General features: G+C 41.3%; 1 protein-coding gene across 3 annotated transcripts in view; it reads right to left on the bottom strand.

Annotated features, from left to right (window-relative positions):
• The window catches only part of TMEM108 (transmembrane protein 108), a 198,721-nt gene that overhangs the window by 176,607 nt on the left and 7,710 nt on the right, over nt 1–14,404 (bottom strand). For all 3 annotated transcript variants that reach the window (XM_079947373.1, XM_079947376.1, XM_079947374.1), the window contains exon 2: nt 10,475–10,604. The gene's annotated coding sequence lies outside the window, so the exon portion shown is untranslated. The remainder of the gene's footprint in view (nt 1–10,474; nt 10,605–14,404) is intronic.

Raw genomic sequence — 14,404 nt, 5'->3', positions numbered from 1 at the left:
GACAAGATGACCCAGCAATATCATTCTGAAACCTACAGCACTGTTACAATTACACTACTGAGAAAAAAGAGAGCAAGTATGACAGTATGCAGACTGGAGGTGGACAAATGTTGTCCCCATCTTCAAAAATGTGTGACAAGAAGACCCAGGTAACTACCGACCAGTCAGCTTGATGTCTATACCAGGAAAGATCCTAGAGAACATAATTAAACAGTTGGTCTGTGAGCACTTAAAAAAGGATGCTGTGATCATGAAGACCCAGAAAAACAAATCACGCCATTTCTTTCTTTTTTGAAAAAATGTGAGATACAAGCTTGATGGATCAGAGGAATACTGTGGACACAGTATATCTTGCTTTCAGTAAGGCTTTTGACAAGGTCCTTTGGGGACAAGTTGGTAAAATGTGGGTTGGAAGAGGTAACTGTAAGGTGGATTTGTAGCTAGTTGACTCACCATTGATTCACAAACGCTCACTAATGGTTCCTCATCATCCTGGAACAAGTTAGGGTGCTGCAGATTCTGCCCTGGGCCCATTGTTGTTCAACATCTTTATAAGCAACTTGAATGAAGGAATTGAGAGGATTCTCATCCAATTTGCAGATGACACCAAACTGGGAGGAACAGCTAACACCACAGAAGACAGAATCAGGATTCAAGCCGACCTTAACAGATCAGAGAACTGGGCCCAAACTAACAAAATGAATTTCATTAGGACAAATGTATGGTTCTACACTGAGGGAGGAAGAACCATCTGCACAAATATAAGATGAGGACACATGTGAAAAGGATCTAGGGGTCTTCGTAGACCACAAGATTAATATGAGTTAATAGTGTGATGAAGCAGCAAAAAAAAAAGCTAATGCTATTCTAGGCTGCATCAATAGAAGTATAGTATCCAGATCAAGGTAGTACCACACTTGGAATACCGAGTCCAGTTCCGGGCACCACAATTTAAGAAGTATATTGATAAGCTAGAATCTGTGAAGGCAACCAAGACGATCAAGGAAACCAAGCCTTATGAGGAACAGTTGAGGGAGTTGGGGATGTTTAGTCTCAAAAAGAGGAGACAGAGATGATATGATAGCCATCTTCAGATATCTCAAGGGCTCCATGGAAGATGGAGCAAGCTTGTTTTCTCCTGCTATGCAGGGCGACAAGGAAGGAGATTCCTACTAAACATCAGGAAGAACTTTCTGACAGTAAAATCTGTTTGACAGTGGAACAGACTCTTTTGGAAGATAGTGGCCTCCTTCCTTGGAGGTTTTTAAAGAGAGATTGGATGGCCATCTGTCATGGATGCTTTAGTTGAAATTCCTGCATTGCAGGGGCTTGGACTAGATGACGCTTTGGGACCCTTCCCACTCTATAATTCTATGATTCTATGTTTTATTGGATTATACCCTGCAAGGTGAATGAGGGTTAGTAGCTGCTGGTCTAGATTCTGTATCCAGCCTTGCTAAGGGTGTGGTTTGTTTTCTCATTGTTAAGTCAATTTTCTCCCCACTGTTAAAGCCATTTTCTTAAAAGTGAGATTCTGTTGTTTACAGTAGGGTAAACTCTCCATCCTCTCTCATTCACAATTATCTGTTCCTTGCCTAGGAGATTGAAGGAAGAAAGATAGAAACTAGTTTAGTTAAACAAGAGAAGGGAGATCCAATTTATATCATATTGCTCACTATTATCCCCTCTTACCCATACCAGACAGCATTACACAAGGGAAAGAGAGTTGAGGAGAGCAGCTTGACTGATAGTAGGTAATCTGGTTTTGACTTGTCTCATCAAGAGCCATCCCACCCACCCAGACTCAAAAGTTGCCTACTATGGATGTAGAAGCTTAACTTCCTAATGGAAGGGCCAAGGGCCACAACAGAATGTGAGATGCAGGGATCAAATCTGTTGCTGCTTATAAGCCATATTGCTTATAAGTCGTTTACATCAGAAGCAGTACAAAGGCAAGTGGAGAGACAAAGGTCAGTCAATGAGAACTTTCCACTTCAACAAGATGCCTACTGTGTGTTTCAATCAGAAAATACAATGGACAAAATTAGAGAGGTGAACAGTACAAGGTGACTGACTCTCTCTATAGTTATTCTTAGCATGGCTTAAAAATAAATAAATCACCCCACAACACTCTCTCTTGAAAACTTACAGGATGGAAAAGGTAATGCAGTGAAAAGCTAAACCCATAAAAAACAAATATAGACCATTTAAGAGATTGTGTGTGTGCACATGTACTATAGGTGGTGGAGAAATCTGGTTTGGTCTGCATCCCCTACATAACTCAAACTTCCCAAAAACAATGCATGAACTGAAACACAGGTATCCTACAAATTTGGCAGCTGCTGCAAAAAGATGGAAGGCAGCCAGGCCAGGAACAGAATGGGCTTAACGTACATAGCTGTCAAGTGTCCCTTATTTGAAGGGACAGTCCCTTATTCCAGCGCCATGTCCCGCTGCTGTCCCTTATTGATGGATGTCCCTTAAATGTCCCTTAAAGGAAATTTCAAAGGAAGCAGCTCCTCTCCCTCCCTTCCTGCCAGCCAGGGAGGAGGGAGGCTCCAACTGTGTTGCTTGGCTGTGTTGCTCACCCAATAAGAAGTCTAAGAACGACTGGGGGGTGGAGCTTGCATGCCTTGTGTGTGGCTAGTTAATGCAAGCTGAGGGGTTTTTTGAATGCTGGACGCCATTTTGTTGCACGTGCTGCTGCAAACCTTGCAGTGCAAAGCCAGGCCGGGGAGCCATCTTAAGTTGAGGCTGCATAGGCCTTGTGGTGCATGTGATTCAGATTCTAGTCAGTTGAACCTCTGGTTACAAAGTTGGTTGAACAGTGTTCTCGAAGCTACCAGCATGAGTTTGACCAGACTGCAGGAGGACAGGAAGACTGGAGTGCCTGGAACAGGTGAGGCTGCAGGTCCCTTATTTTGGCTGCTGGTCCCTTATTTTCAAGGCTGCTGGTCCCTTATTTTCAAATCTGTAAGTTGACAGCTATGTTAACGTAGCCCTTCTGGTTCCACCCCCACAAAGGATCTATGTGGCAGCACGCCCTGCTTCTTTCCTGGTCCAGGTACAACATCACCACACACCTAAACCCTGCCAGATGAGGGTGGGTAAATTAACTACTGAAAGTGATGATGTAAACCTGCAGACTTACTTGGCCAACAGGCCTAATAAAGTACAACATGTCACATACTCTCTTCCTTCAATAGTGTAACAATCCACACTCATCCTTTTCACCCCAGATATAAGAGAAACAAGAAATGAGCAATTGGTCAAGTCTGATTTGTTCAGAAATAAATGAATGCTGATCTCTACATGGACCACCCATCAGCCTGGTTGCGGGAGGCTTGTTGATGCCCTTATGGTCCTCCAGGAATAGGCACATTGATATTATATGAAGAAATGGACTTCCTTCATCACTTTCAGTGTTAAGTAGACTTGTTGTTCGTTTTAAATTGGTGGAATATAAAGTGAAACTGTACTTCACTTAACAGAAATTTGCTTTTGTAAAATCATTAAACTTAAAAAAAAAAAAAAAATCTTACCCATGCAGAAAACGTTCCTCTTTAGACAGAAACACACATCCAGGCTTGGCTGTTTTATTTCCCTATTCCCAAAGAATTCCTGGACATGAAGGCCTCCCCATTTGCCTTAATGAATTTCCTACATGCAAAAAGAGCATTCCCCCCACATGCTACTGGAATAATTGGGGGGGGGGTGATAAATGATCTTTGTGTGCGCACCGGAGCACTAATGCCTACAGCAGATTGCCGGGTAAGAATGTACCTCAGTGAAATATTAATTATTGCTAATTTCCTGTAATCACGTTCGAGCTCATCAAGATTAACCTAGATAGGATTTATGTTACATCTGTCTACAGTTTGCTTAATTCACTGGAGTCCCTAGTTGCAATCTTGCATTAATTAAGAGACAGCATTTTTAAAACATCACAAGGATATCATGCGGTTGGAGCAGTATTTGCCAGATTTCTTTTTTAATTATGTGAATATATTGTACTTTATTGGTTAACTAGTGAAAAATTACATTTACTAGATTACAGTATCAGTTTTGAGAGCTAAAGGAAAATGCTTAAATCACAATCTGGTCAAAAGGTAAATGTCTTTTTCTACTGATTCTAACTGAAGAGCTTTAAGCATGTGCTTACTGTACCTTTCCTACTGCAGTCAGTATAACCTCAGATTACTTATGGTAACTCAGGCTAGACTGTGTCCTTTCATTTATGATAGCAAAAAGACCTCTATTGGTTTTAGGTGTTTATAAAAGGTTACATTTTACAGTTATAATTGGAGGCAAAGGTTAACATTTCCACAGCTCACAGGTGTAAGAATAAATTAGAGGGGGGGGAGGCAGAGAGAAATTTTAGATATAAAACATGGATATTTTAAAAATATTAGCTACCATCTCTATATTATCTGGGACATAAGGTTAAAGAATTGTGTATACAGTTGTACCTCGGGTTACATACGCTTCAGGTTACAGACTCCGCTAACCTAGAAATAGTGCTTCAGGTTAAGAACTTTCCTTCAGGATAAGAACAGAAATCATGCTCCGGAGGCGTGGCGGCAGCAGGATGCCCCATTAGCTAAAGTGGTGCTTCAGGTTAAGAACAGTTTCAGGTTAAGAACGGACCTCCGGAATGAATTAAGTACTTAACCCGAGGTACCACTGTAATGCACATGCTTCCCATCAACATTGCCTCTGTAGAACAAGTCTTGCTGATAATAAAAAGAAGGTCATGGTGACATTGTTCTAGCTATAGCTCACCTTTATAGGCAGATAGAAAAGTAGACAAGCTCCTTCTGAGTGTTGCATTGTAACAAGATAGACTTTTCTCCAACGGTCACTCACCCTGGTATTATCCTGGCCCCCATTTCTTTAATTGCTTGGAGATTTAAACTTTTCTCTTCAGGCAGAGTATTCTGGGTGTTTCTTGCTGACTGTCCTAGGTCATTCACTGGTGCTTGTAACTGAAGTTTAGCCAATGGAGAGAACACCAGCTGTTCTGCTGTTTACATCAGGGAGAGACAACAAGATATCCTCCAGATGTCACTGGGCTGTCATCATCCCTGACCGCTGGCCATCCTGGCTGAACCTTATTTATTTATTATTTAATTTATATACCGCCCTATACCTGGAGGTCTCAGGGTGGTTCACAGAATGGGAACTGGATGTCCAACAATATCTGGAAGGTGCTGTTTTGGCTGCCCCTGGTGTATATCATCACTGTATATATGGATTAAAAAACATAAATCAAAAATCTCTGGTTTTCTAAGTAGCTTAAAGCCTGGTCCTATACATCTCTACTTGCAAGTAAGTCCCTTCTAATTTTAGTGTTCCATTCTTCACAGAAACAAACTTGCCTTTGTCTACAGGACCCAAAATTAAAGCAGAGCAGTTCAGAGACAGAGCAAATCCCAAACAAGGTTAGCCCATAGGTCTTCCGTATATGAAAACCCAGTGATTAAATTCTCAAGGCTCTGAGCTTTATCTGTAGCTTCTTCCCTTTCATCAGTTTCTTTGAGGCCAATATGCCTTATATTAGTAAAATAGCTACATGAGAGTTAAAGCACAAAACATTTCATATCACACACTGGCTTTGTTGATAAATCCGTACAGTAACATCTGCTTTGGGAACATTGGAACTTCCGAAATGAAGCCCTTCATGATTTGTCTTATGAAGGATTAATGACTTCTAACTTATCCTCATGAGACAAGAGGGAAGTGGAAGGTGTGTGTGCATGTATCGGCTGGAGAAAAGAGAGAAAACATCTTAGTTGCTATCTCAATCACTTCACTTCAGGCATCACGTTCTGCAAAAAAGCCAAACTTACCACTAGGGATGCAGGAGTGAAGAGGCTAAATTATGAAAGACACTCTGGCTGCTACTGTTTAAAGAAGAAAGATTATGGCGAGACCACTTCCAATTACGCAAGATATACATCAAGACAAATGACATAATGTGAGCCACGCTCTGTATTGATGCTCTGGGGCCTATTGGTTGGTATTTTTTTAATGACTAGTGGCCAATGGTCAGGAAACAGCTGGAGCTCTCTTTAATGTTCTGGATAGGAGAAGAACAGGAGCATTTTTAAAATGAGGTGAGGATGAGGGACAGAGAGATATGAAGGGAAAGGGGCTCCCTTAGGGGTGCTGAGGTGGCTCCTCAGGGATCTGACATGGGGATTTGCTGATGGTAGGAATGCTACGCTCAACTTGCATATTTGCAAATAAACTAAAATATTAAAAAACACTGTAAGAGGTTTCTCCTTCCAACGGAAGTCAGACTTCACTAAGCCCTGCCCAGAGCTGGTGACAAGAGCTTGCATGGTCAAGCATCTGCTGCGGGACCCCCACCTCAACACTGGCAAGAGACTCCTGGAACTGCTGCAGCGAGAAAGTAGATTTACTGACAGAGGGTGCTCACTGACAGTATCTTGCCCAAGGGTAGGGGGAGCTCAAAAACCTGCAGTTTACACAGCCCTTGGACCTTCTCACCACGCAGAAAAGAATTTTTCTGATAATTCATTTAATTATTTATGTGTATAGCTCCTGCAATATACATGACACTTGATAGAATAACATACAGAAGAAAATGCGGGTGGGCGGAGGAGACAAGTTCCTATCTGGATAGGCTCACAAGCTAAATTTTAGGGGAGGGTGATACAGAATAGGGAAGGGCAAGCTAAGAAAGGGAGGGGGGGAGAGATGCAAAAGGGGAACAGGGTGGTTATAGCCAACTGAAATCAAACATCACACCTAAGTATCATTGAACATATCTTATCACTGCCTTAAAATGCAGCTAGGCCAGGGTGGTCCAATCTGCGGCCAGAGGGCAACATGAGGCCCCTGAGGCCTTTTTGGCAGCCCTTGGCAACATTTAACACACACCCCAGCCCTCCTGCTGCCTTCCCAAAGCCTGGTAAGTGAGGCATTGGGCTTTGGGAAGGAGGGCTCTGACAGGGTCCTAGAGTCCTCCCACCTTCTTCCCAAAGCCTATTTAGCGCTTTCTCAGCTTTGGGAAAGAGATGGGAGAACTCTAGGACCCTGACAGAGCCTCACACCTCCTTCCCAAAGCCTAGCACCTCAGCCAGCTTTGGAAAGGCAGTGTGAGGGGTGAGGGGGGCATAAAAATGCCCCCCTTCACTCGACAAGGCAGTGTACTGCCTGCAGCTTCTATATCAAAGCATTCTTGCAGCCCACTTGGTATGAAAAGTTGGGCTGTTCCGAACTAGGCCATCCTTTTCCTCAATTCGGTTCAAAGCTCATTTGGGGGAAAATACATGAAAACACAGCATTTCTTAGGTAACAAGAAGATAAATATGGATTGTGACTAACATCGTGCGTACACCACTTCCCAAACCAGCAGTGGGAGTGCACCGAATGAGGAGTGTGTACACAACCTACGTATCCATTAAAAAATGTCCATAGGATCACAAATCATAGCTCTCTCAGTTTTGAACAATGGCATACAAAGCCTTCTTTCAAAAAAACCTGGATCCTTCCCGCCAAACATGTCAACACCATCCTGTGAATATCTCCAACATATATTTCTACTATTCTTGTATATCTTAACCCTCAATCAATATGGTGTCAGTGAGACACCATTGATACAGTATTTTATGAAGATTTCCCTTCATGAACAAGAAGCTCTGGAAAGTGCTATGCAGAATAGTAAAGTATTGTTTTAAAGTAGACACTGTTCAGTGTTTCCAAAACATACATTTTATATCATCCAATAAACAGTGTCTCAATCTGAGTCCTAAATTATCACTGCAATACATTTTGGGTCTGTTTAAAAAAAAAAAAATCTTAAGCACTAACAGTACGAAAGACTATCCTTACCACTTTTCAACAGCTGCACTTCAATGCTGTTAAGTGACTGCATAAAACCCACAAGAGCCAGGAAATGGAGTAACAGCTATTCTCAATTGTCTCGTACACAGTATCATCTCTTCCACAGTGAACTGAATTTAAAGCACCACCATTTGGCCTGAGTACATGCCAACTTCAGGAAAATGCAAGTACTGTGTTTATTTCTAGACTCTCAGCAAATCTTCCAGAATCAATGGGTAATTCTGAAAAGATGCTGGTGAAAGCATTTTGTACTTATTCCAGCAACATTTCTTTATTATTGTCCTCATTGTGCAAGCCCATAGTCTGGAGATAGGATGCTTTATGTGCCACAAGCTATGCATCTCCATTTATATGAGACCAGGGACGCTGGAGGATGTTCGATTCAGGGAGAATGATTCAAGGAGGGCACAAGCAGGGAACCAACTGTGCGCCCTCTTAACCAGGAAGAGTCAGGTCATGAAAAACACAAATTCTCTCACACTGCCCTTGACTTTTCAGGTGCTTCATGGTTGCTGGTCCAGGGCAATACACTTTTGAGTTGGAGGACAAAATGATACCTGTAGAATCCAGCAAGACTCTCAGCTGGAATCTTATATCAACTGGAGACAGTTGGCTAACTTAAGAGACTCAAGGGAATAGGAGCAGGGTGCCTGCCCTCCATTTTCTGCCTCCTGAGGCAACTGCTTTGCTTTGCCTAATGGTAGGTCTGGTCTCCTGGCTTGTGGCTATGGTACTAGGGGAGAAAAGCAGCAATGGAAACAGCTTGGGATTTGTCACCATCCAGCTTTCAGCAGAGGCCCCTTCCTTTCTCAACTTCTACCACAGGCACTTATGAACAAGCCATCTTGCCCTTGTAATTGTCTTTCCTGTTTTATTGTGGCAGTATCATACCACTTTAAAGAGTCATAGCTTCCCCAGTGCATCCTGTGAACTGTAGTCTGTTAGAGGTGCTGAGACTTGTGAGGAGACCCCTGTTCCCTTTATACAGCTAGAATTCTCAGAGTTCCCTAGGAAAAGGAGTTGGCAACTAAACTACTCTGGCAACTGCAGCTCTATAAGGGGAGTAGGGGTCCCCTAAAAACTTGCAGCAGCTTTAACAAACTACAGTTCCCAGAAGTTTGTTTGGAAGTATATTATAGCAGTATAATAATGCTTTAAAAATATAGTGCAGGTGGGGCCTCTGACATGTTTACTCGTGCTTATTGTTGTAACAATCTACTGAAAACTGCATTGTGAGGCCCACTTCAAAAGCCTTGCATAAATATCATAAGACACAAGTCAAGGTGGCTTTCCAAAAGTTATTGGAATAAAATTCCCATCATCCCTAATCATTGACTGTACTGGACAGAGGTCAAAGAAAATCCAGAGGGACACAGGTCTTCCATCTCCATATTAAAAAGCAAGATGCTGTGTTTTTCAGTATATTGGGTCACTTGCTGCAACATGAAATCAGTAGCGAGGCAAGGGTCTTACTACCTATTTCTCCAGAGATTCTTTTCCTAACCTTTAACTCACTTATACACAAAGTATAGCACAGTAAAAAAATCATGCCCTGGCTCCTCAGTCAACACGGGGCACTTGCATTTCCAGATGGGTTGCTGCAAGAATGAGGGAGGTTGTGGCTAAACAAGCCAGATGATGTTGATTCAGAACACTCAACTAGAAAATTAGTGTTAGCCACCTGTAAAACTTCTGGAAATAATAGACTAGTAGCCCTGGATGGCTGTGATAGCACCATGGACATCTACAGGATGGGATTGTGACATGTGACCCAATGCACCACAAGTCCTTTCCCACCTTTTTAGTGTTTATTTTTCTCCTTAGAGCTTGAGCATTCACTTCTGCTACACTGAAACATAGGCTTCCTACTTTAAAAAGCAAACAAACAATTCCCTGCCCATTGCAGAGCAGTTTCACATCTTCAGCATGAGTAGTTATGAAGCAACCCGCAATGAGCTTGGAATTGGAAAATAAAGACTATTTTTCTCCTAACTTTGAAAATCAGTAGGTTTATTCTAGGACAAACTGCAAGCCAATTTGGACCCTAATGTGCCCCACAATTATGTCATCAGGAACATTACTAATCCGTTGGCCACCCCAATGTCTCTCCAAGGCCTGATCTCAAGGGTGAGGAATCTTTTTCTGCCCAAGGGCCATATTCCCATCTGGGCAGCATTCTGGGGGCCACATGCCAGTGATGTGAATTTCACCTTTGTAAAGGCTGGTATCTACACATACTCACATGCCTCTCTGTCTTCCATCCAGTCAATCAAGAGGCATTATCAGAGTTCAAGGGTGTGCCCTAGCCAATCAAGGATGGTGTGGAGGACCAGTGAGGGTTGTGGCCTGGGGAAGGGTGTAACCTACAAACTCCCTCCCACTTACATGTCTGTTTAGTCCAGAAGCCTCCAGCTGACTCTGGTACTACAGCACATTTCCAAGATTGCCAGAATCAATGGCTATACTGGGTGTAACAGGGATGTTGTTATCATTATATTCAACCAGTGTCATACCCCTACCCTCCAAAAACATGCAAACATCCACCTTATTGCTCTCCCTTACGAGCACAAAGAACAGTAAAAAATCATGACCATAAACATACCTTGGAGTGAGATGTGTAAAAGCTCTCTGTCACACTTTTATTCTCATTGTCCATTGATTCTACCGTTTCTCATTTGTGGTGATGGATTATTCTTTGTCTTGCTTTCAAGATTATTGTCAATTGAGACAAGCTGAAAAGTTAAAAGAAAGTGTGATTATGTCCTGTTACTTAGCCACACTGCATTCTGCACAGTGTTCCATCCAAACAGAATCTCCCCAGATAGATCGCCTTCCTTTCAATTGGCCACAACAATTCTGTGGGTCATTGATCTTAAATGGGAGCCTATAAACTTCTCTGGTGGTTTCCAGAAAATGAAATCCATCCATATTTCAGAACACACTGTTACAATTCAGGTGTTAATAGATCTGAAAAGCTAATCCCTCTATGTTCTGAAAGTTATTCTCAGAACTTGTTTGTTATGGCATCTAGAACATATAAAGAGGATGTAAGCAAAGTGCCAACATCAGATAGCTGAGTAATGCTTATGATGGGCCTATTAAGTAGGGTGGCCACATGTCCTACATCACAGCAGACAATCCTATGTTTGAAGGAGTTGTTTATTTGAAGGACTGTCCAGTCAAAGACTGGTTTCACGATAAAAGAGGGTATTCTCTGTGGCAACCCCAGCAGAGCAAACTTTCGTGGTAAAGGGAGAGTAAGAAATAATTTACAATTCAATAACCGAACTGAATTTGTTAACAGCCTTAGCAGCAACGTTCTGAACCAAGTCTTAGCTCTACTCACACTTCAAATGCAGCCCACTGCAGGAATTCAAGCACTAAGCCTTGTATTTACCGGTCCAAATCTCCAGTCACTAGGACTAGGCTCCACAGAAAAGTATTAATAAACAAAAGACTTGGTCAGGAATTTATATCTTCAGACAAAGTAAAGAAGAGAGGCGTGGTGATATATGCAAAAGAGAGCCTGTCACCTAAATTTTTATTTAAAGATGAACATGGAAGAATCTTGGCAATCGAAATACAACATCAAGGAGAAAAGATTCTGATATTAGGAATTTATGCACCAAATGAAGGGAAATCGGAATTTTTCAAGAAGTTGCATGAGATTATGCTGGATTATCTGGATTATGACAACATCATCATGATGGGAGACATGAACGGGGTCGTATCAACTAACATGGATAAGTCACAAAGTCAAAATGTTACAAAAGATGGCAGACTACCAAAGACCTTCTTTGAAATGACAGACAATATGGACTGGATTGACATTTGGAGAACGAAGAACCCCTTGGGAAAAGAAGGAACATTTTTCTCTGAAGCCCAGCTGACTTGGACAAGAATCGACCAAATATGGATAACTAGAGGTCTGGCACCCAAGGTCAGAAAGGTGGAAATCTGCCCAAAAACCTGCTCCGACCATAACGCACTGAAAATGGATATGATACTATTACCAACCGGCTCCTTCAGATGGAAGATGAATGACAATTTGTTCAGAGATCAGGAGATTATTAAGAAGGCCCAGAAAGCATTGAAGGATTATTTTGAGATAAATTTGAACACTACGGTGGAAAAAAGAACTATTTGGGATGCAAGTAAAGCTGTGATGAGGGGGTTCTTGATACAACAGAATGCTGTAAGGAAGAGGATACAAAACGACAGAAAAGATAAGATTTTGGAGAAAATAAAGGAATTAGAGAAGAAGTTAAGACTAAACCCGAAGTCACAGCCGATCTTGAGAGAAATTAAACTTCATCAAGCACAATATTCGAAACTGATAAACCAGAAAATAGAGTGGAAGATTAAATTAATGAAACAAAAAACTTTTGAATCGGCAAATAAATGTGGGAAACTGCTAGCTTGGCAGTTGAAGAAGAGACAAAAATTAAATACAGTCACAAATTTGGAAATTGAAGGAAGAAACATTCAGAACCCCAAGGAGATTAGAAAGTGCTTCCAGAAATATTTCAAAAAATTATACACTCAAGGGCCGCAGGATGAGGTTGAGATTAAACAATTTTTGGAGAAAAATGGACTTAAAAAATTGTCACAAGAAAATAGATCACTCCTGAACAGTAAAATAACACCCCAAGAGATTGAAAATGCCATCCAGAACATGAAATTGGGCAAATCTCCAGGGCCAGATGGGCTAACCTCCAAGTATTATAAGACACTAAAAGACTACTTGATACAACCACTGATGGAGGTTAGCAATGAAATTATGGAGGGGAGGAGGGCGCCGGATTCGTGGAAAGAAGCATTCATCACATTAATACCTAAATCGGATTCTGAAAAGACACTACTGAAGAACTACCGTCCCATTTCCCTGTTAAATGTGGATTACAAAATATTCGCAGATGTCCTGGCAAATAGATTTTAAAAAGTTTTAAATGAAGTAATTCATAAAGACCAGGCAGGCTTTCTCCCAGGTAGACACATGTTTGCCAATACAAGGAACATCATTGACATTTTGGAACTTTTGCAAACAGACATAAATACAAAAGCAGTGTTAATCTTTATAGATGCGGAGAAAGCTTTTGATAATATCTCTTGGAAATTTATGAAGGGAAATTTAAAAGAAATGGGAGTGGGTCGGGGTTTTGAGAATGGGATTGATGCAATATATTCAGAACAAAAGGCTAAATTGATAGTAAATAATGTGGTTACAGAAGAGTTTAAAATTGAAAAAGGAACACGACAAGGCTGCCCGATTTCCCCTTTGTTATTTATATCAGTTTTGGAGGTGCTCTTGAATATGATTAGAGGGGACCGGTTGGTGGAAGGGATTCAGGTCGGAGCAAAACAATATAAACTTAAAGCTTTTGCAGATGACCTGGTTTTGACCCTGCAGGAGCCAGAATCTAGTACAATAAGAGTATTACAATTGATTCAAGATTTTGGTCGGGTGGCGGGATTCAAACTAAATAAACAGAAAACTAAGGTGCTGGGGAAAAATTTGACAGATACAGAGTCGGAACGGTTTCAGAGAGAAACAGAACTAACTGTGGTTAAAAAAGTAAAATACCTAGGGGTAAATATAACAGCAAAGAATCTGAGTCTATTTAAGGATAATTATGAAAAATGCTGGTCTGAAATTAAAAGAGACTTGGATAGTTGGACAAAATTGAAGCTTTCCTTGTTAGGCCGTATTGCTGCTGTTAAGATGAATGTATTGCCAAGAATGTTGTTTTTGTTCCAAACATTGCAGATTGTGGACAAGACGGAGTGTTTCCGGAAGTGGCAGAGAGATATTTCTAAATTTGTCTGGCAGGGCAAAAAGCCCAGAATTAAGTTTAAGATACTAACTGACGCAAAAGAAAGAGGGGGCTTCGCCCTGCCAGACTTAAAGCTGTACTATGAAGCCGCAGCTTTCTGCTGGCTAAAAGACTGGCTACTTCCCGAAGACACTGATGTACTGGACCTGGAAGGTTTTAACAACGCTTTTGGTTGGCATGCATACTTATGGTATGACAAGGTTAAGATCAATAAGGTCTTTAAGAACCATATTGTTAGGAAAGCAGTATTTAATGTCTGGACAAAATACAAAGACTTATTGGAAAACAAAACTCCGAGGTGGCTTTCACCTCTGGAAGCCAAGGCCCGAAAAAGACCCAATATGGAGGCCAAATGGCCAAAATATTGGGAAATATTAGAAAAAGATGGAGATAATTGGAAATTGCAGAGTTTGGAGAAAATGAAGGATAAAGTGCGAGACTGGTTACATTACGCTCAGATTAAAGAAGTTTTCAAAAATGATAAAAAGGTAGGGTTCAGGTGGAGAAATCGAAGTTGGAAACAGAATTGTTAGAACCAAAGACTAAGGTATTATCAAGAATGTATAACTTGCTATTAAAATGGAATACACAAGACGAAATGGTTAAATCGGTTATGATAAAATGGGCTCAGGATATCGGGCATAATATTATGTTTGAGGACTGGGAAAGGTTGTGGACCACTGGGCTGAACTTCACTG

The sequence above is a fragment of the Podarcis cretensis genome (genome assembly GCF_951804945.1).
Source record: "Podarcis cretensis genome assembly, chromosome: 12".
NCBI classification, from domain to species: domain Eukaryota; kingdom Metazoa; phylum Chordata; class Lepidosauria; order Squamata; family Lacertidae; genus Podarcis; species Podarcis cretensis.
Note: the sequence above shows the minus strand (reverse complement) of the source record. Positions and strands in the feature narration are given on the sequence as shown.